This window comes from Patella vulgata, chromosome 2, assembly GCF_932274485.2.
Source record: "Patella vulgata chromosome 2, xgPatVulg1.2, whole genome shotgun sequence".
In the NCBI taxonomy this organism is placed as follows: Eukaryota; Metazoa; Mollusca; class Gastropoda; family Patellidae; genus Patella; species Patella vulgata.
This window is the reverse complement of record NC_065880.2, coordinates 41,164,535-41,189,008: the sequence shown is the minus strand read 5'-3', so window position 1 is coordinate 41,189,008 and position 24,474 is coordinate 41,164,535. Positions and strand designations below refer to the sequence as shown.

The 24,474-nt window shown below is 33.8% G+C and overlaps 2 long non-coding RNA genes across 2 annotated transcripts in view; one reads left to right on the top strand and one right to left on the bottom strand.

Annotated features, from left to right (window-relative positions):
• Nucleotides 1-388: 388 nt before the first annotated feature.
• On the bottom strand, nucleotides 389-5,175 carry LOC126811513 (uncharacterized). Its single transcript, XR_007675617.2, has 3 exons — nucleotides 4,919-5,175; nucleotides 1,135-1,267; nucleotides 389-548 (listed from the first exon to the last, which is right to left on the bottom strand). It is a non-coding gene; the product is annotated as an uncharacterized LOC126811513 (long non-coding RNA).
• Nucleotides 1,892-24,474, top strand: part of LOC126811512 (uncharacterized) — a 90,754-nt gene continuing 68,171 nt past the window's right edge. The window contains exon 1 of the long non-coding RNA XR_007675616.2: nucleotides 1,892-2,172. This is a non-coding gene — a long non-coding RNA (uncharacterized LOC126811512). The remainder of the gene's footprint in view (nucleotides 2,173-24,474) is intronic.

Sequence of the window (24,474 nt, the reverse complement as noted above, 5' to 3'; positions counted from 1 at the left end):
GTACACGATTCGTGTACCAATGGTAAAATGTTTATTTTGTCTTCAATATTGGATATCAGAAGTCCATCTTTTCCCGGTAAGATCACAACATCAATGTTGATTTAAATTGACAAATAATTCTTGTTTTCAATGTCGAAGACTTTTGACGATATTGAGTTAGAGACTTAGCTACTTTAAATTTAGGTATGAGCATTTTCGCGTAGATTCTTAGATTCTTGTGGTGTTTTCACTGTATCATGTGTGTACACTGAAAATAAGAATGGACCATACGGGGAACACCAGATTTCAATATAACAGTTTGAGTATCAATTTATTTGTCATTCTGTACAATTTTTGATTATATATTTTTTGTCCTTTAGTTACAACATTGAGTCTTGATAGTGGTTCATATATATCTTTATTATAGTTTGGTTAGGGTGATATACAGAACTTTACACCAGTCTGATCTCGATTTTCAGTAAGTTGGGACCATTTCTCTTTTGTCCAACTATGAGAGACTAAGAACTTCTGGTTCCAAGTCAGGTCCCTCAGATGATGGTCGATGCAATCTGAAAGTCAAAAAACGTATCTGCGTATGATATTTACTATTATCTATAGGATAATAAGGATGCAATATTTGAGTACAAAATAAATATTGATAAAATCTATACTTACTTGACATGTATCCGAGTCTTTTATCTTGAATGCTAAGTGTTTAGATTTTGATAGACATAACGAAAAGCCCAGACCCGATAGTGGTGACCCTTTAACCAGAGGGGCGGTGGGAGTTGCCGCAATCCTTTTGTTAGTTCCTTTGACTGTGACCCTAGATGACCATGGACAAATGACCTTTGCATCGCATCTTTGCAATTATCTAGACCGATGAGGAGTTTGATTTTGATAGACGCGTGAACCATTGTACCGACAATTTTGATACAAATATTTTACACATTTTAAACTTTCAATAAAACCAAAATGTTCATTTTAAATTTAGATATTAATTATTTACGAAAAGGAAAACGTTTCCATAAATAGATTTCGACCCATTCGACTTATTTCCATCATAATTTTGCATGAAAATAATTCAACGACTGACCCTCGCCCCACACTAAGGAATAAATTAGCCCTGGATTAAATATTAATTAAAATACGCACCAAAGAAAATGTTGTTTTTTTCTAGTGTCGGATTTACCATGGTGCAAATGGCGCAGCTGAACCAGGTCTAATAAACAGAACCTCACATACAACAGGAATATTAATAATCAGGGGTTAATCCTTTATTTTAGACCTTGAAATATAAAAAAAAATCGGTGCTTAGGGCCCCTAAAGGTTTAATCTGACACTGCTTAAATTGAAATTTTCGGACTGTAAAATACGGACTCCACGTGGACTATTGCTTCTGGATAACACTCAATTAGTGTTCACAATAGGTTACTATTTTTTTTAAAAACATGTCAAAATAACTATCATGAAGTTCACACATGTAGGTGCCAGACTTGTGATTATATCGCTTAATCAAATATTATTTATCAGTGAAGAAAGTATTGTTTTTATATAAAAGTAGTATCATATGATTATACCTTTGTACTCATCATAAATTTACTTTTAAAAAATATTTAATGCACCTGACCACAGGTTGAACTAATTAAGTCCATGGAATAAACATTATATTTATATACAATGCTCTTCTTATTTTACACTTTACACATGTGATGTAGGTCTTGACCATAGGCCGTATCAAATCTGCACTTTCTACTATCATCTGCTATAGCCTAATAGCCCAGCGGTATGCCAGGTATGTCAATAATGTCAATATTGACATAAGCCGACCAATCAGTGTGCTATACCTCCAGTTTGACTAACGGTGGGCGGGACCTTATGTTTATTGGGCTGTCAATTCGTAAATTCCCTTTGCAAACAAAGACACAAGCAAGTTGTTAGTTCGTAATATGTATGTTGGCAAAATGAAACTCGGCTAAACACTTGCAAACTTAATAGAGCGCCAGTCCCGGGAGATATTTCTAGGTTACTTGTGACGATTATGTTTCGGTCTTCCGGTCTTATGAAATTAGATTCACAGCCGCAATGTGGGAACCCAACTCAGAAGGTAGTGTAATATTGGAGAGGCCAATAAAACAGCACAATACGCCTTTATTCATCAGAAAACACAGAGATTCTTATTGTATACCTTTGGTGAGTTGCGTTACACTTATTTCTTTGTATAAAATAGTTCAAATAGTTGTTAATGCTAATATTTTTATAAAATATAAAAGCACGTTGTTTACTTGACCTGTTTTCGTAAGTAAATGTTTTATTTATATCCATGAACTGTAAACAAGTTTACTTCTGAATATATTCTTAACATGTATTTTTCCATATCCTATAAATTGACTTGTACACTTGCATCATGAATTTATGCGTGCTTCAATGTAATTAGTTAATATGGTAGGCTATTATTATTTGCATATGAATATGCATATAATTTCTAGACACGTGAAAACATTGATATGTCTCCATTTCCATACGAGACATATACTGTGACGGGAAGCCCCACCTCTCCTCACTTTCTATAGTGGAATTTCTGTTCACGGTGTAGAAAGGTATTAACGCATTTTAGGTCTTCCCCAGTTGGTAAAAAACCCAAACTATTTGAGTATATAGTTACAATTTGGGATTCTGAATTCTGAAATCGAGGTTTAAACCAGTTATAGGTAGTAATGTGTGTCGTACACGTGGTAGGTATACTTAATATTTGTAGAACACCTGATACCACTTCTCGTTCGAAGAGTTCACATAGGTATGCTTTGAAATTGTATGCAACCTTTCAGATACATCTGCTAAGCTAAGTAAACGATTAGTTCACAAAAGTAAAACGTTAAACGCCATTTCATTTCTAATGTTTTAGTGGTTTTCAAGGAGTTTAACGGTGTTTGGAATTACCAGTAATTTAATGAGTCTAAGCTCGGTTTGAATTACGATATTATTCAAATTTAATTACAAATGTTTTCTGGTGTTGGTTGTACTACCCGGATTATCAATAATTTCACCAGGCACTTGTCGTATTAAGATTTTAAAGACGTCCCTGTGAAACTACAGTTCCGAGAACAATTGTTCTGATACAGTTCTGAGAAATAGTGTATCCTATATAAAGATAGGTCTAGGAGACATGTATGAGAATAAATATATAGGTTTTATTGATGGGAATAATCATGTGTATTTTCTATGAATATTTTCTTTACCTTATAAGTAACACGCGACATTCAACAACAACTGACTTATATGACAAGAATTTGCATAACCTATTAGAACTCTTTTGACTTATATTGTAAAGATTAAATGACTGATAAAACCATGCTATATTCAAATGACAAGATACATGACATAAAACGATGTTATAACATGGAAAGTGACTTATAAATCGATAATATAACAAGAAAAGTAACTTATAAAACGATAATATGCCAGGCTACATGACTTATAAAACGATGCTATGACAAGAAAAGTGACTTATAAAACGATGATATGCCAGGCTACATGACTTATAAAACGATGCTATGACAAGAAAAGTGACTTATAAAACTATGATATGCCAGGCTACATGACTTATAAAACGATGCTGTGACAATTGTTTTCACGAATAGTTTGAATAAAACGTATAAATTATCTATAAAACAAGATTAGTGAAAATATGAATGACTGTAATGACTATGAATTATAACATGACTAATGCCCCCCCCCCCCCACCTCTACTTTAAAGAAAAAGAAGAAATAAACGTATTAATAGACCAGTCATATATCCTAAATGAGTTGATTGACGGTTTTGCCGATGTAGATTACAGTCTAGGGGGTTATTATTGATAATCAGCTTCCGGTGTTATGCTTTTCTAGGTTGTCATATGAGGTGTTTTTATGTGCTTGGGATATTAATATAGGCGACAGATTATAACTGACCCCACACACGCTTTAATCCTGTGGAATGTAGCCAAGTCGAGCCCAAACCTAAATATTGGTGTAAGAATTCTTTGAAGTAAAGTTCCCAACATGTAAAAAGTAGAATAAACAAGCTATAAAGGTCAAAGTCTGTGAATTGTGCAATTGAATCGAAACAGTTGTTTAAATTATACAAAGAAAACGCAGAATACCCGTACAACACACAATTTGACGTCTGCGTTGACTTTCCCACATCAATTTATGTGTGCCATTCAGCTCATTTAAAACAAAAAAGGAGTGTAGAACAGATACACACACGAAGGAATATCGGGCCGTTATCATCTAGAGTAAGAGTAATAATTTACCCGAATTTCGCAATGAAAATGTCTTATCTTTGGAAGACATCCGAACCTACTATAAAATGTCGACACGAGGATAACACCAATAGTTATATTAAGAAATCTATTGACTTCACCCACGTCAGTTGGCATACGTCATTCGACTAGTGGTAATTTATTAATTAGATAGATATAGGTGCAAAATGGTCATTGTTATCTCTAACAGATTAAGAAAAGAAACACCATGTCCATAAATAAATGTCTTAGTTTACAGGAAATCTGAAGCTGGCTAACAATTTGTCCAAGATCCACGGATATATTTAACAGGGGCGGATCCAGAGCCCAGATAACAGAGCCCAGAGCCCCGAGCCCCCCCCCCCCCTCCCACCCCGACACCACCACCGCTCAGCAACATAAAAAAAATAATTGTAAAACAACACTTTTATGAGAAAAGTGCCATGGTCGTGTGCTTTATCCTATATCATTAGATGATGGGATGGCATGGGCATTCAAAGTGCGAGATGATGATATTGACATTATGTGATATCACCAATTAATGTAAATGAAACACAGTGTGATACTAATAATTCATAATAAAAATGACGTCAAACAGGGTGTGGGATTGCTCAATTTAAAAAGCTGATCTGGGTTATTACTTTCGTTTATATTACCTGTGCAGTTCCCTTGATAATTCATCAGTTTCCAGTGCCGTCTTTACCAGAGTTAACTTTTAGTTCACAAGCCTACTCTCCACAAAACTGCAGTCGACATAGAAACGGTTTAAAGATGGGTCCCAGAAAAGTATTTATCGGGTGATTATTTCCAATAAAAGTATGGTAATTTTGGTATATATAGAAAGTAGAAATATCCAATCTTACTAGAAAAATACTGGATTCCCCGAAAAACACTCATGGAGCGTATACGGGACAAAAATGTAAGGGTTCCCCTAATCAACAGCCCGACGATTAGTAATTTCTGCACGCGTGATGTCAAAGGTCACACGCGAACATTGAGCGCTGGATGTTCAAGTTGATAAACTTTATGAAGAGTTAGACGTCACCACTTTCTCAGATAAAAAATGACGGAAAAAGACGCGGATAGTGGATAATCCGAGAATTTAATTAGGATTCGATATTTGTAATAAATAGTAAGCGATAAAAGACATCGTCTTATGTACGCAATGAATTTTCCTCTGACTTCCAAGAGAGGTAAGTCACGTGACATAAACATGACCTGGTTTGATCCAATTCTTATAGCAGGGCATTCCTTCAAATTACAATGTTTGAGAAGGATTTGAAGCAAAGTTATGACAAATTAATTAGTTTGAATATGTTTTTAGTCCATATATACCATTAAATCACCCAGTTTGTACGCGGGAACCCATCTTTAAGAGAACATTTCATTGATCAGTTCGTGTGTCTACAAATTTTTGTGTTAAGGGAGCTAAGTCTCTAACTCAATATTTTCCATTATATTCGAAATTAAAAAGAAAACACGAATTGGAATTCAATATTGATCAAATTCAATCAATATTGATGTTGTTATAATGCCGTGAAACTATAGGATCCTAATATCCAATATTTAAGACACCATTAACATTTTATAATCAGTACACGAGTCGTGTATCCTATGGTTTCGGGTGCCATTTTGTAATGAACAACACCCCCCCCCCCAAAAAAAAAACCCAACATATCCTACAACACAATGTGTAAGTAATTAGTAAAGGCTGATTCACAAACGACAAAATAATAATTTTAAAAAACGTGTAGAATGCACTAAGCGAGCGTAAACGACTACCGTTCAATTTGAACTGTTCACGTATATCATGGAACATAATTGATTAGAAATTACAATATTTTTTTTCAATAATTGAATATAAATCACTTTACATACATTCATATTACATTAATATGTGCTTTTAGAACCATTTTTATACGCCCACATTGAAATGTGGTCGTATATTGTCGTCGCCCCTGTCGGTCCGTCCGTCCGGACGAAGAAGCCTATTGATTTGCAGCGATTTCGGATAATTACTGCCAGAGTTATGACCCTTGATCACTTCAAAAAAGCTTGTGGACGCTCTAGAGGCTAAAGTTAATATCCGATTGACTTTAAATTTGTACACAGTATTTAAGGTATTGAGACGAAGTATGTTATTGATTTTCAGCGATTTCCAGTAATTACTGCCAGAGTTATGGCCCTTGATCACTTCAAAAAAGCTTGTGGACGCTCTAGAGGCTAAAGTTAATATCCGATTGACTTTAAATTTGTACACAGCATTTAAGGTATTGAGACGAAGTAGCCTATTGATTTTCAGCGATTTCCAGTTATTACTGCCAGAGTTATGGCCCTTGATCACTTCAAAAACATCTTGTGGACGCTCTAGAGGCTAAAGTTAATACCCGATTGACTTTAAATTTATACGCAGTGTTTGAGGTCATAAGACGAAGAATCCTATTGATTTTCAACGATTTTCAATAATTACTGCCAAATTTATGGCCTATGATCACTTTGAAAATCTTGTGACGATCTAGAGAGAGAGGGGGTGGGGGTTTAACGTCCACTCGACACAATCTAGGTCATTTCGGGACTAACATATGGTTTTTAATTTTATTTCAATAATTCGCTTGCGCGTAGGGGTCTTTAGCAGTGGGAGGAAACCGGAGGACCCGGAGAAAACCCACGAGGTTGGACAGGCGACCCTACTCCTTGTCACGTACAACCGGGGAAGTGACGCTGTAGAGGCTTATGTTATCATCCGATTGATACACAGAGTTTAAGGTCTTGAGACGAACAAGTATATTGATTTTCAATGAATTTTGATAACTTGAACCGCTAAATCCATGATATTAAATGTTTCGTATACTAAACGTTAGCATGGAGCAGAACTTTATAAAAACCAAACAGATTCTAATGATTTTCTGATAATTAATTAATGAGTCATTACTCTTAATCAGATTTTAGTGTATTATAAAAGTTTCATTACTGAAAAAAGTAAAAATATGCGACAACTCTTGTTGACTGCCCGGACGATTTAGCTGCTGTGGGCGTATGTTTCGTTGCCTGGCAACCTATCTTTGTCTATTTCAAGGTTCTAAAAATAGAGCCATATATACTCCCCTTGGGTCTTTTTACACCTGGGTGATTACACGGAATATTTTATTCGGGACATTTTACGAATGACGGACTCAGCCCTTTCTTATTGTGTGACCCACAAACGAAATTGGGTTGTCTTTAAAACAAAGGTATATCAACAGCATGTCAATGAATGTAGAAATTTCCTTTTAAGGTTACCACCCGAACACCACCCATTTCTAAGAATTACCTTACGACTTTAATAGCAGTTTATTTAATACTCTAACTTTACCCCATGCAAAGATTCAATTAATATGTTCATGTTTAAAACACTCCAAGTTGATAGAGCGTTCTTATCTTATCGTTTTATATACCTTGACAAATGATATAATTACTGTGTACTGAATTGAAGCTGGTGTAAATTTCAAACTCATTAATTTTCAACCCATTAATTACGTTAAAACGTGGGGTGTAATTAATGAGCATGAGGGCAATGGTGTATTAAACTAAAACCTTTGAAACCTTTTCGAGGCGGGGGACACAACTATACTAAATCCAACCAGACAGCTGCGTGAGATTTCTTAAACCTTTCACGCCTAAAATGTATATAAAAAAAGTTCAAATGTTACAGTAGACGTGCAACTAAAATAAATTCTTAATTTAGTTTAGGTTCTAAATAATTTCAATGATCAAGGCGACTGTTTTAGTTGGTTTCTTCAGTCTGATTAGAATTAGATCTTCATTTCTCTATTCTTATGTTGGTTACACTTGTAATTCATTTACCGTACAATATAAACTGGGGACCGACCACCGCTGCCACAATTGAATTTTGACGTCATATAAAAATACAAATTGGATGTCCGCCATGCCCTGTTTCATGGCGATCATGAAATGAAATCGGGTTTAACGTCCAACTGTTCTGCCCCGACTGGGCTAATGACGACGGGTATACGCCACACAGTGTGCTACGAGGGAAATTGTGCCCGGACAGCGGCGCTATAGGCCTATTCTTATAACGAATTCCAACAGCCAAGGGATGTTTTACGTGCACGCCAATGTGTATACGGGACCTTGGTTTTTTAACCATCCGAACGACTAGGCAGCTGTCCTTGTCAGGCCCTCCGTCCTGCACCACTGACAGGGGAAAACCACGCCTGAAAATTCCGATGAACTTTCTCGGCCAACAACAGGATCGAACTCGCGACCTCCAGGCTAGCGAGGCAGCACCTTACTCACTTGTCCCCCATGGCTTCCTCATTGCGATCATGAAGAGTATCGCCCAATAAGAAGAACAATAACAAAAAGATTACCAAGTGTTTGGAACGGTTCAAAAATTTTTTAACCGGAACTAAATACACATCAAATTTTAATCAAATTGTGGTTCCATTATGCTTTTCATGGATTCGGATTTTCATAGATTTTGATTATGAAATATTCTTGCTGTAGTTGAATTAAAAGGTAATCGAAATAGCATTCGAAAATAAGTTGATCAGGAAATTTACTTCATGGTGATTAACAACTAATAACTTCCTATACGACATTCACTGAATACACTAAATCTCTGAAAATTTCATGATTCGTCATTCCTGAAACCAGATACTAGTATTAAACCTAGTATTACCCGGTTGTTGAAATAATTATTGAAATTGCATTGAAAATGCATGGTTCGCAATGCTGCCGTACATTACCGTCATCCGAGTCTGTCGGTCGGTCGGCCCGTCGTCCATAATATTTTGTCCATAAGTTCTTGTTAAAACTTTAGAGCCAATATCATCTCATCTTTTCTAAATTGACAATAACTTCCAGAGTTATTGCACTCGCTCGTTTCCTATAGAATCTTGTGAATGCTCTAGAATGTGTATGACACGTTCAGATAAATAAGACAAACATGTCCAGATAAATGAGACAACCATGTAAAGATAAGTGAGACAAACCAATTCAGACAAATGAGACAAAGAACCACAATCATTATGGGCTACCAGGACGCGACTAACTAGCTTTGGACGTATGTTTTGTTGTCTGACAACCTATCTTTAAATTATTTGTATTCATCGAATAAAGATTACAACATAACATGACACTTTTCCTGTCTGCTCCTCAACACCAACACATCACATCTTCCCAGGAAGCGTAGGGTCTCAAAATTATTATGTTATCAGTATCATTATTTAAATGTTCCTTTTGCACTCCTCAGCGAATTTTGTTTGATGATGTAGCCTATTCTTCAAATATATTTCAACTTATTTCTGATTATTTGACAATAAGACGAGCATTACTCTGTCAAATGAGCGCCAATATTGTACATGGTCATATCATGTAAAGATATGTTGTAAAATAGTGCGTGAATGTCACTACCCTGGTGGACTCCTATTAGTTACTCTAATTAACAACACACTAAAAATTGATGTATTGTTTCTCCAAGGGGATTAAACGCTATGGTTAATAAAGAAGTGTTAAAGTATATAATTTATAGGGTTAGATATATTATTATTGAAACAAATATTACATCTATATCCACAACATCACTTGGAATGCAGCATTCAAATTTAATCAAATTTGTTTAGAACCCCATTTTGTCATATTTAAAAGAAAGTGCGCGGAGATTTAATAATGCTGTAGCAAAGGTCAAATATTATCAGAAAAAAACAGATTTTTATTTTAATCGTTTTAAATAATACCATTGATTTCTTAAATCACGTTTTCTTTACTCACAGCATGCAAAGACACAACTACACGATGTTTAGGATCTTTTCTGAGAGATAAAATACCGTTATATTCTTCTCTGTATTATATATATATGTATGTAGAAATTCCTATGTAATCTTATCATCTTCAACGTTCAGCTTTAACAAGCGCTAAATGTTATTTATTTATATTAGAGCTTACAAGTACGAACATGTTCAATATGTTTGGCTATATCTGTTCAAACAAGTTAAAAGAACATATAGACTCAAGCGAGGCAATGTAGGTGGTTTTGGCAGTAGTGCTTGATAAAATTGATATAATTATCTATTTCCTTTTCCACGTTTCCCGTCGTAAATTATTTTATATTAACCCAAATTGGCATCACATTCACAGTACGGATGAATCACGCACACTGACGTTTACGGTCTTATAAGCTGTCTGTGTTTGTTAACTGCAACCTGTTTCATAGCATCCTCATTCGAATAAAATGATCGTGCTTTCCTGAAATTCAACACAAATTTAGGCATTTAATTACGTTTTGATTAAAATTAATAAATGACAGTCATTATTGCTCTAAATGAATTGGTTAAGCTTCATCCGGGATGTCATTATGATCATTATGGTATATACTTGACAATTGGTCAAGAACACTGAAAATGAACGATCAAATGTCTGTAGAACACGTACCATCAAATGTTCACACGGTGTGGGTAACAATTATGATACTTCAGTCTACTGTACGGTCATTTGATTTGTATACATGTAATTCAATCTTCATTTAATATAAACCTATATGATGGCTATCAACCTGAACGTGACTGTTTACATTAGCGATGAGAAAATTTGTGAAAATTTGGAATTAAGCAAGATAGTCGTTGTCAATGATGTTTCGCCACTTCAAGGAAATGTTCACATATATTACTACAGCTACGATGAACGGTGCAATTTACTATGGAGACAGAAACTGTCATTGTTAACTTTCCGTGCCCCAAATATAGAACTTCAAATTATGGTAGTCGTAGGTTTTTAATACGCCCTTATATGCCGTCGCCCTGTGAACACTCCACAGACGACACAAACTACATTTATCATCTGATCATTTTGAAATTTATATATGTTGTTTACATTAGTGAAACAAAGGATCTTATTTAATTTCAACAATTTCCGTTAATTACTTCTAGAGTTATGATCCTTGTTTCACTTTGTAGAACCTTGTGACCTATCTAACGACTAAAGTTATAGTCTGATCTGTATTAAATTTACATGCATTATTTAAATTGGTAAATTTATGCAGAATTTTGCGCATTTTCTAGATCAGTAAAACGTAGAAGCCTATTAAATTTCAATAATTCTCGTTAATTACTTCTAGAGTTAATGGGCCTTGCTTCACTTTGTTGAACTTTGTGAACGCACTATCGACAAAAGTTATCGTTCGATTTCTATGAAATTGATATCAGTGTCTTGTAAAATCTGCCATTGCCTACAAAATACTAAATATGCGACATCCCTTGTCGACTGCCCAGGCGATTTAGCTTTTGTGGGCATATGTTTGGTTGCCCGGCGACTTATCTTAAATTCAAATTTCGATCGAAGACTTCATCAAGGGCGGTTTCTGGATTCCAGACACAATCGCCATAATTTTCTAACGGGCACACACATAACCCCGAATATCCAGATCATATTTAGTTTCAAACTGGGCTGCATAATTAGTGTCAAGTGTATACCAACTGAATCTTTTACCAATATACAAGGTGTAAAAGTTTGAAATCAAATTAAGAGAGTAAGGCGAGATATACATTATTTTCATTGTACTGTTCAGCCTGAAATTTATAGGTCACCAAATTCAATAAATCCCATTTAAAATATTAATGACGAATTATTCCTGTCGATAAAATTCATTCATGATGTTTCATTTCTGGTATAAGTTATTGAAGTACATGTATATATAAAAAAGATAATAGTCATCGAAACTTCATTATGAAAGTCATTGAACTTTTAACAACTTTTGATAAATAAAAAGTAATTGGTAAAGTATACTGAAGTTTTATTACTTTTAGTAAAGTGAATGACATGTTGTTGGTAAAGTCACTATGGCATAATTCTCTGTACCGTATTCACTTTTAGTAAGTCTTTGTCACTGGAGAAACACACATTTCCGTCGCAGTCGATATTAAGTTCGTCGTCGTTAATAATGTAGGTGTTGTGGTGTTTCTTATCAATTTCATTGAATTCTGTCGATGTGGCATATCCATGAAGTTCAATTACTGTTGATAAATCAGTGGAATTCTGTCATTGTTGATGGTGTGCTGAGTTTTAATTGGCGAAGCCCTGGGAATTATTCTTACTAGCAATTGGGTTCCGTTAGGTGTGTTTGATTGTATGAAAATCCCTTGCTGTGCAAATAAAATAAATCTTGAGACTCTCAATCGATAGATGGATAATCTCGCAGGGATATGACGGGTGCCGCGTGTGGGGCGGTGGGTGCTTACTTTTTAAACACATGGTACTGCTTCCCATTTGGGAAGTGCATGTAACGTTACCATTGATTATGTCCTAGGCACGTAAATGGTTCTAGTAATATTTTATGGTTCGTATATATATTACAGAAAGATAAATAACCAATATATTATGATAGATAGGTAACGTGTGGATATACATAGTGTCACTGTGGAATTTGCTATAATAATGTTCAACCCACGAACCAGATGTCTGGCAACACAAAATAGTGGGCGTTTTAATACAGACTTATTATTTGACCTACTTTAAATATATGAGATCAATAACAATTACAGCATTGTCTGACAACAACTTATAGAGTTATTGCCCTTGATTATGCCATATAATCTTGTCAACATGACATTGATATACAGTATGATATATTTACTTAAAGATTCTTAGTACGAAAACACTATTGGAAGAATAAGTTGCTGTGGATAAATGTTTCATTGCCTGGCAACCCATTTTTATTGTTTTGCCTTATCAGTCGAAGAATAAATGTAATATGCAACTTTTACTTGACATACATATTCATGACAGACAAATCGATGTCCCAAACATCGCAGCTGTACATATTTAGTTAAGTCAGATAAAATAAGTTGTATATCTTATTGTTGTGTGAGTATAATATGTTATTAGTGGACTAGACAGAACAATAGACTAGTCTATAATATTATTATCACTACATCAGTATGTATATTCTAACTCATGGGTCAACATATTGTACAATAGAGACCCCCGTACCAGTCTCAACATATATTTTTTATAAGTCTGAAATTAAGCTCTAATCTAATGTAGCTCGCCTACCTTTTACTAAGTAAAAGGTCAGTATTTGGACAATGGGAGGAATTTAGCCCCTATCTGTATCTTTGGTTTCAGATTTCGTGTTTGTTGATAGTGAGTTAATTTGTTAGTTTAACAAGCAGTATTATCTTATTGTAATCAACCCCTGGAGTTTTACAGGAACCATCCGGGGCCTCTAGGTCTGTCTCCGGTACGTGGTGTAAGCATCATTTCTTCAAATAGTTCAGTTCACGTCAGGATCCCGTGACAACTTTATTGCCACGTGATATATTTGGTCTTGTTGGGTGGAATCAACACCAAAGGGAGAGACCAGAATGCAGTTTAATGTTTGAATGACTTTGTTATGGCTAACATTTTAATAGGCTACTCCTGAAAATCGGCTTTATCGTAAGCAAAGGTAAGTCTGCCTTTCTATTATCGGAATTTCTATATAAATATATAGGGCATTTCTGTTAAGTTCACCGTAACCAGACAAACCCTATTCTGGATTTCTTCTGTTGTGTATCAGATTTTAATGCCAACAACGTAATTCCAACACGAAATAGAAAGTAAAAGCTTATTAAGGCGGGAAAAAGACACGCGAATTCTATGACGTAATAAAAAGACGAAGATTGTGCCAAACAGGTTCTCTGCTGTATGTCTGTCTGTAACTGAGGATGTGATTAGCTTTAAAGGTAAACATAGGGGTGTTGATGTAGCTTTTCAACTTATTAAGCTTATTAGTGTTATTAGTATTGTCTTTTGAAGAAACTTCTGTTATACCATCGACAAAATTGTCACACTAGACTGAGATTAGTTGATTGACAGATGAGGGCGCTGTTGTTGTAAAGACCACTTGGCTGAGGTAATCCTCTTAACAGCGACCAACATAAATTGTAGTAATAGATTTAGACGTGGTTATAGAAAGGTAAAATCTTTAAAGATGACATCGATATTATCAAAGTCAATTGATTTTCTTTGTTACAGACTTCTGTACCATATGCCACAGGAACCCAGCCAACTATATTATTATTAGGGCACAACAAAAAGATGGTTGATAGACTGCTTGATAGAAAATGCATTAAAATAAAATGATTTATTAATTTAATCTACAATTTTGTAGCCAAACGGTCTTGTTTCATATTCAAAATAATCTACAACATATTTTTTTTTTAAAAAATTGATAGTTGGGCTATATTAAAATGGTTGATTTTATTATTAAATATGGACTTGTATATATATATATATATATATGGCTCGATGAAGAGATTCTGTACTCGATCTCTTGTGTTGGTCGAGACTTGTTTCCCCTTGCCAGTGGTGCTAAATGGGGGACCTGTCGGGTTGTTTGGATGGGATGGAAACATGAGGTTTGCCTTTGTGATCATTAGCATGCACATATAAATGAACCCTTGACAGTTGGAATTTGATGAAGAGTAGGTGGAAATACAGTTTCCCAGGCAAAATGTTCCTTATAGAACACTGAACACTGCATTGGTTAGGCTGTTAAAACTGTTTTTATTTGTAGGATCTTTTGCTTCCTATATTTCACTTGTCAGGTTTCACACAATGACCAGTTTTTTGTATTGAGATAACAGACCTTCTTCTATTCAAAAAATACATGTACATGTCCTTGGATGCATGTGCAACAAGACCAGTGACTGTTTAATAATTTTGATTTGAGAGCCAAGACCATAAGGACACTTTTAGTCTTATCTATTATAGTGCTACAAAACCTGGAATTCCCCCCAAAACCTGCCACCATCCTAGTCTAAAAGCTGACACTTGCAAATATCTGGTATCTACTGGAAACGAGTCATATAGTATGCCATGGAATATCTGTAAAATCTGGCTAGCTTAATGCATTAACACCTCTTTTTCTTGCTCTTTCATTATCAGTCTACAATGTCAATATGTTCCAGACATGTGGATGCCATTTGATTATAATGCTGCTATAGAATTATTATTGTTGACTTTATGTAGTGGTTGAGATAGAACAGTGATGGCCTTTAATTAAACCTGCATTATCACTTACACTTTGGAAATATAACCTATAATATCTTATTATTAAAGATAACTTGCTTGTTAAAAACTCTGCATTAACCATTCTTCTTGAACATTAATTGTTGATTTCTTTGAAGACTGATAGAAGTCTGGATGATTAGTAAATCTGAACATAAAACACCTGTTTCAGCAATATGTGTTAACAGTTATGATTGCATCTAATGTTTATAACTGCACCATATCTGGACTAGGATTTTCTTATTATAATAAAAGAAATGATAAAGGCTGTGTATTTCCAACACAGTTTATAAATGCAACTGAAAAAAGTATCTAACTAAATGCAACTGAAAAAGTTTATCAGCAATGGATTTATCTCAGATTTTGCAAGCAATATAAATTCAGCATTTAACTGTGTAGTGGCATTTAAAAACAAAAACAAAAGTTTTTTTTAAAGTGTATTTGATTGAATGATAATTAATGAAACAGTATGAAACACTCATCATAGCTACAGAAACAGATTTAACTTGTTTATAAATCATAGGTAAGGTATGTGTTTCGAGGTGGTTCACCTACTTAATTAACATTCTTCTATGTAAAGTTTGTTGATTAATTACTTCATAAAACAGCAGGATATCAGAATATTTTACATGTTTCAAATTAACAACATTTAAACATTTAATATTCTGTGAAGAATTGAGACATGCAAATTAGCCAATTCCTAATGCAGTGTTTTTGCATGATGAACAAGATCCTATGGGGGCACAAAACCCCAATATTTATATGGTTTAGGTGGTCCAGGAGAGGCATGGGGCTGCTGATGGACATACTAGAATTGAATTGTAAATATCTGAGCCATGGGCACAGTGTCTGTTTGACATACATGTAGTCAAGCAATATCATTATGAAATAATAAAGATCAGCATCTTATCTGTCAATAGAGTTGAAAAGAATTAAAACCATGTTATGTTTTCCATTTGGGAAGGGTGCAAAATTTGAGGGAGGCACAAAAACTCTAAACCCATGACGCAAAGCGCATTATTATTGTCTCTTTTACTTAGCCAATGTCTTTGTCTTTTTGTTAGATTACTGGAAGGACCAGTGTATAATTGCGAATGGATATCAACAGAAAAGTGGCATAAAGATTACAAGTGATATTCTTGCCATGAATTCAGATCTTTAAGTATAATTACTTTGAAATAATTGAAAACAAATTCACAGCTCATAATTATAATATGCTACTTATAAGATATTTAGTTCAGAATTGTTTTGACTTGATTATTAATTTAGTTTCAATTTATTTTCCTGCTATTTTATTATACAGGTGCGCAGGTCCTCATTTTGTACATATTAGTGTAGTTTTAATTAAGTTAATATTTTCAGTAGGTGGAACATCAGACAAGTTTACTGAACTGTTGATAATAAGTAAGCTTACGATAATAGTAATCAATATTAAAGTATGTTATACGAAGTTATATGTGTATGATGTTGGTAGTTTTGGTTTCTGTATACAATTTCCTGGTTAGATTTTCATTTCTTAGTATTAGTCAATTGTGGTCGTTATTTGACTTTGCTGAACCCTTCCATTGGATTTTAATTGCTGATTAGTATCAACAAGGGCAATTTTTTGAAACATAGGAATCATGAAGTGTAACAGGACAAATATTTGTATATAAACAAGGATGTTATAGATGTCAGTTAGGAAGGATATTATTCACATACCAAGGTATTAGTTATTAGGAATTCGAATAGATGAAGGAATCTCTGAATAGTAGATCTTGCGTGTCATATTTAATATTTCTTAATTACATGGAATTTTACCGGTAATGGGAATTCGAACAGGAGATTATGTCAACTAGGAGTGGTAGATATGGCGCAAGTCAGTATTTTCATGTTTAATTTAACTCAGATCATAAAATGGGAAACACACACTCTTCTGATGCTTATAGCATTTGGAAAACTCTCGCACCTCCCATTAGCTTAATCAAAAAATCAGGTAATAGAACAAAAGTTCTAAAACCCAATTCCATTTCATTTCCATTTCTAATGCATTTCACTCCTGAAAAGTAGGATGCTAAATCTGATTTTATTCATTCATTCCTTTCCACTCAACTCTTCAGGTCACTCCATAATTGTTCTGTTCCATGACAATTTCCATTGTCGTCGCCCCCGTCCCTCCGTCCGTCCGTCCGGCGTCCACAATTGCTTGTGGACGCTCTAGAGGCTAAAGTTAATATCTGATTGACTTTAAATTTATACACAGTGTTTAAGGTCTTGAGACGAAGAAGCCTATTGATTTTCAGCGATTTCCGATAATTACTGCCAGAGTTATGGCCCTTGATCACTTTGAAAAATCTTGTGGACGCTCTAGAGGCCAAAGTTAATATCCAATTGACCTTAAATTTATACACAGTGTTTGAGGTCATGAGACGAAGAAGCCTATTGATTTTCAACGATTTCCGATAATTACTGCCAGAGTTATGTCCCTTGATCACTTCAAAAAATCTTGTGGATGCTCTAGAGGCTAAAGTTAATATCTGATTGAGTTTAAATTTATACACAGTGTTTGAGGTCATGAGATGAAGATTCCTATTGATTTTCAATGATTTCCGATAATTACTGCCAAAGTTATGGCCCTTAAGTTATCATCCGATTGACTTCAGATTGATACACAGAGTTTAAGATCTTGAGACGAACAAGTATATTGATTTTCAATGAATTTTTATGACTTGAACAGTTAAATCCATGATATTAAAAGCTTTGCATACAAAACGTTAGCATGGGGCAGAACTTTATAAAAACCAAACAAATTCTAATAGTTTTCTGATAATTACTTCGTGAGTTGTTGCTCTTAATCAGATTTTAGTGTATTATAAAGGTTTCATTACCGAAAAAAGTAAAAATATGCGACAACCCTTGTTGACTGCCCGGACGATTTAGTTGCTGTGGGCGTATGTTTCGTTGCCTGGCAACCTATCTTGATTGTAGAAATGCTGTGTTTTATTTCAGAAAGTAAGCCAATAAGATTGTGTATAAGAAGGTATTATAATGATGACGATGTATATAGAACATACCTTGCATTCCTCTCTAAGTATTTAGTTCATCTGTAAATGTCATAGCAGAGTTCGCTTTACTGGTAATAGTAACCCAGTAAATCTTACAATATCAGCAAAAATCTCTTTTAAACATGTACTCCACTAACTGTTCCACTGTTGAAGAATTAAACATTCTGTTTAAGAGAGTTTTTGTTAAAGGTTTATGAAGCACCTGAAAGTGCTCGTAAAAAATTATATTTTCATTCCTATAATTAAGAACATATACAGAGAACTGAATATTAGAATTTGATTATTTGCACTTTGAAGACAGTTATTTATGAAAAAGAAAATTTCATTCCAACCCAGGAATGTTAATAAAGGAATGTTTGATTTAACAGAACAGAATATACAATTTATGTCTGGTAGTTTATTAAACTGACCCGTAGAACAGATATGTGACGTTGTTTATATCAAACAAGAATGAAATGGGGTGTAACGTCCTACTGTTCTGCTCTGACTGGGCTAATGAAGATGGGGACTTATAACAAGTATGAGCATACTATACGAACCAGGAACCATGCATGATGTCATCACAACCATCTGAAATCAGTCTTGTCAATCGATTCACACTTATCCAACGAAGAAGTATGCCAAGTTTCATGACAATAATGGCACTTAAATCATAGAGAGCCGCTCCTAAGAAGAAGAGGAACAAGAAGAACAGGAAGATGAGTGGAGTTTTTGGGCCCCAGTTCCTGATCCAAGCATCCCCACCCCACCTATATACAAAATAATGAACTATAATGAATGATAGTATATGAAATATTAATTGTAATTGTCACTTTGTGGATGATATTTGATTTATTATTATTGCTCTGTAGAAATATAAAATAAGCTTATTAATTATTTAAGTTAGAAAAATGGAATTAAAATTAGATACTAAAAGTAATGGTGTTTTAAAAGTTGAAATTGGCTCTGTATCATATTGCATTGTTTGCACAACATTATTTATATATTTCCAAAATTGGCAGTAGTTAAATTCAGAATGATCAGAATTAGTCTCAGATTGTAGACTTTCTGCCTAATCTTAGTCTATCATGATCCAATTTTTTTACCCCATGATGCACACATTATCTTCTCTACTTCTTTAGTGCAGTAGGTTTGACCAGAATCGGCTGTTATCAATGGAATCATGACTGTAACTTGATAAAGGTAGCTCAAAAACACAGGGAGAGGGGCTAAGTCTATTCCCCAATCCCATAATCCCATTCAGACAAATTGAATAAAAATATTGTTTAAGGCTTGCTCTAGACAAAGTCAAATCTGTCTTTTTTTTTATAAAAATATTTTTATTCAGGATATTTGAATGTGATCGTGGAACAGGCCTAGACTATGTAAAATGCCTCTCTGGTTCAATAATATACCCTGTCCAAACTTCAGAAGTTGGATGCCTTCAGTGATCCAAGTTTGGGACTTCATTGTATATATATGAACAAGGAAAACCCTAATTATATTTTTAGTCTTGTAATAGAGATATCCAATTAAATTTGTCTTGTTACCGAGATATCAAATTAATTTGGTCAATAGGTTAACCCTTGTAGCATTAAATTAAAAACAGTCACTTAGTGTATCGTTACAGCCCTTTTGATTAGTTTTTGCTCTTGACCAGAAAAAATCCTTTGCCCTGGTTCAAAAATACCTATGTTTATTGCTTTTCATGGGAAATTGACCTAGAGCTATTGAAAGGTAGGTGAGAAAATTTAATATCTCCACCCTTTATATAAAGAAGAGTTGTGTATGTATAGAGAATATATAGTCAGATATATGTAGCTAGCAACGTGGTAGTCCTGCACGTATATTGATGTAAGTATAGTAGGTACATTGTATATAAAAAGGTAGGGACATTTTTTGAAAGTATACATAGCTGAAATTCTGGGCTAAACTAACAACATCTTGATCTAGTCAGCCAGTTAGTTGTATGTAAATTTGTATATAGTTAAAGGAACAGGGTGATTATCATATATTTAGCATTTGATAGAAAAGAGTTATTTTTTGAAGCTATTTATTATATCCATTCATGACAAAAGTTATGAAATTTTAAAGTATTTGGGTATTTAACTCTGGTAAATAAAGCAATAATTGATTAGGCATGTTTATATTAGATTGTTTGAAAAATTTGAGGTTCATCCAGCTTATTGATTCATTATAAAATTTATCAATTCTTGTAAAAAAAATTTATTTATGCCTAATCTGCGGTCTTGCTCTAGGGATCACCTCAACATGGCTAAATATCATAATGTGAACAGAACATTGTTAATAATAGCCTAAATAAGAAAATCCTATTTTGTAGTGGAAGTACTATTTCATCTTATATAAGTCTACAAAAAAGAGAGTGCAATACTATTAATGAGTGAAAAAAAAGACATTGAACAATTGTATAATAAAGGAATACCACATTTGGTGTTTTATTTTATCATCACAACAATTATCAGGTTTTGTTTTAAACACATATATTATACCAAGCAGAGAAAGGTTGATGGAATTTTGTAGTCAAGGTAGTAATTGAACAATTGCTTACATGATTTTTAGTTTGTAGTTCAAACGAACACAATTAAGGTAAATTATTCTCGACACAAATGCACTAGTAATTTGTGTTGACGCAAAAAAAAATTGTGCGATTAATGAACAATTGTTGATGAAGTGGTTGATCTTATCATTTCAACTAAAGAATTTGTAATAGTGAGTTGAAAACTATTAAATGGTCAATGATGGAGTATTGAAACAGGTGAGCCTTATCTGAGGAGTATTTTTGTACAGATTTGATGGTTATTTTTGGTAAGCTGATCTAGCATGCCAGCTGAGCAAGTTATGTAATGCTTGTAGCTTGTAGTTAATAGTAACGCTTGCTAGTACCTGGTAATATTAAAATGCTAAATATACCAAGGAGAATAAGGATGGTAAAATTAGTTTACTGGAACTCATAGAATGTGCAGACAGAAATTGGGTTAATGACTTAAGTTTTGTTGCAAGCCATATCTGAAGGAGATGTTTGATCTACAAGTGTTTTGTGGGAATTTAGTAGTAATAACTAAACAGTTCTTTCTAAATAAGACATTCGGGTTAAAGACTCAAAACACCACAATGCATCAGTTTAAATTCTGTATCAAAAGACTATTATTGGAATGTGATATATGCATTTATTGCAGAAAATGGCTTAGATTTTCAACTTTGAACATGGTATACACAATAATAATTATTTTAAGGAAAAAGCAAGGCTTAATAACAACCAAATACAGCAAATTCCGTGCAATTATTTTAAGTTTTAGCCTTTGAGCTTTGATGAAACAAAAATAAGGTCACTTTTGAAGACAAATATTCTGGAAACAGGTAACATTAAATCTCACTAATAAAGGTCATTCGACATGTATCTAATTTAGCCAGAACTGGTTTATATACTCTAAGTTAAAGGTATTTGATGGTAGAAACCTTCCTTACCCAGTTGGTGCAGAAGAGTAAAACGTTATATGATTAACCAACTGCTGAACGAGGTATCTGAAAACAATTTAACAACATGTAAAGTTCACTAGATCCACCATCAACAGCGTATGCTACAAATCAATGCACCTGGGTTACCAAGGTTGTTAACTTAACCAATTAACTTAAATATTTTGTATATTTAAAAACTATTTTTCACATCATTCTTCCATAAAGTCAGTTAATGTAGTCTAAAGTATTCTGTCGATGTGGATTTTGCTTTGGCATTGCCAAATGAAGTTTGCTAATATCTTCATCAATCAGATGACAGTGCATTTTTATACGCCCACATGGAATTGTGGACGTATATTGCCGTCGCCCCTGTCCATCTGTCCGTCCGTCGTCCACAATTTCTTGTGAATGCTGTACCTCCAAAATTTATTATCCGATTGTTTTAAAATTGATTTACGTGGTTTACATTAGTGATATGAAGAAGCCTATTTAATTTCAAAAATTTATGTTCATTACGGCTAGAGTTATGGCCCTTGTTTCACTTTGTTGAACCTTGTGAACACTATTACGCCAAAAGTTATTATCCGATCTTTCTGAAATTTATATGCATTATTTAAATTAATAAAACAAAGAAGCCTATTGAATTTCAGCAATTTCCATTTATTACATCTAGAGTTATGGGCGTATGGCCCTTGTTTCACTTTATTAAACCTTGTGAACTCCCTATAGCCGAACGTTGTCATCCGATCTTTGTGTAATTTATATGCATTATTTAAATTAGTGAAACTACGAAGCCTATTGAATTTCAGCAATTTACAATAATTACTTCTAGAGTTATGGCGCTTGTTTGATGAAGTTATCATCTGATATGTATGAAGTTTATATGCATCATTTAAATTTGTGAAACAGAGGTCTATTAAATTTCAGCAATTCCCGTCAATAATTTCTAGAGTTATGGCGATTGTGAACCTTGTGAACCTTTGAATGACAAAAGTGATCATCTGATCTGTATGAAATTTATATGCATTATTTAAATTATTAAAACGAAAAAGCCTGTCAAATGTCAACAATTTCTGTAGATTACTTCCAGAGTTGAGACCCTTGTTTCAGTTTGTAGAACCTTGTGAACCCTCAAACGACAAAATTTATATTCTAATCTGTATGGAACTGTCTTGTACAGGCCCCCAATGACCTAGAAAGGAATAAATATGTGACGACCCTTGTCGACCGCTCGGATGATTTAGCTGCTGTGGGCGTATGTTTCGTTGCCTGGCAACTTATCTTTATAATTGCTCACTTTCTTCAATATTTAGCAGGTGTTTTGTTCCAAAGTATAAATGTAATAACCATTTGTCTTAATCTATAAAGGGAGTTACATATCAATATATATCGTGAAGAAAGAGAAGTCAGGCTGAGTTTAAATATATCTCAGAAATATTCTCAATTACGGTATATGCAGAACAGAAGAAATTAATCAAAATTTATAACATTTCAAAATTAATTTTGGCTTTCGGAAATATATGTATAATATACATGTGATATGTAAATATGTGGTATATCTTATCAGTTTAATGATAAAATTATTATAAAGATTCATGACATAAAACTAAAACAGAATAATAAAAAGTTATTTAAAGAAAATACTTGACATACCAGGCCTTTAAAAGACCAGATATGGGTAGTTATGAAATGATGATAAAGTAGACATCAAGTCTGAGGGGTGACAATTTTGTAAATCCTCTGACAAAGTGTGTTTGTTCATCTTTGTGTCTCATATAAATATACACAATTTTTGAAAAATATTTGACAGAATCTGGCATCGTTATAAGATTAAATAAATGTACAATAAGTAAATGAAATTGGAGGGGTTATTGTCCTTGATTCTGGGATTTGAATATGGTGTGAAAAAATTTTGTCAGGGCAACACCAATACAGTCTTACTTTAAAATCAATAAGTAAGTTAATATCAGTCTCTTCGAATTGATTTTGTATCCTCTACTTTCCATCAAATATATTTCCAAACACTGCAACTTTCATCAAATTGCCAATCCAGAAAATTTAGGGTGACTGCCTTAACCCATTTGTTCCAATATAAACACTAGTTATAAGGAAAAGATGAGAAATCAAATTTGTGATAGTGGAACTCGAAGACACCAACTAAAATAGTGATTGTTATTCACATGGTTGTGTTTTGTATTATTTCAATGTTTTCTCATCACTAAATGCCTTAGAAACACTATAACTAAAATCAATATTTGTGTAGATCAATCTGACAAAGCTGTTTGTAATAAACAGTTTATTTAATTAAAATTGTTAGTTTTATCTTTGTGATAATTGGAATTCTAAATTTGGCATATAGATAATGGGAATATTTATGTGTGAATTGAAAATTGCAGAATTAGTGAAATGTACCGGTACTGGACTGTTATGTTTTTATTGAGATTAATTAGCTTTCAATTTCTATGAACGATAATCATCTTTCGAGGCAAGAATAGATTTGAAATTTAAATGATATCTTTATTAAGTTATTCTACAAGGATAACAACTATTGTTGTATATGTTGGTGAAGCTTCAAGTTGATTCTTGTCATAGATCATGGTGTATATAAGTTGATTAGATGGATGATCAAATATTTCCTGTCACATACATTGGTAGCTCTACAGATT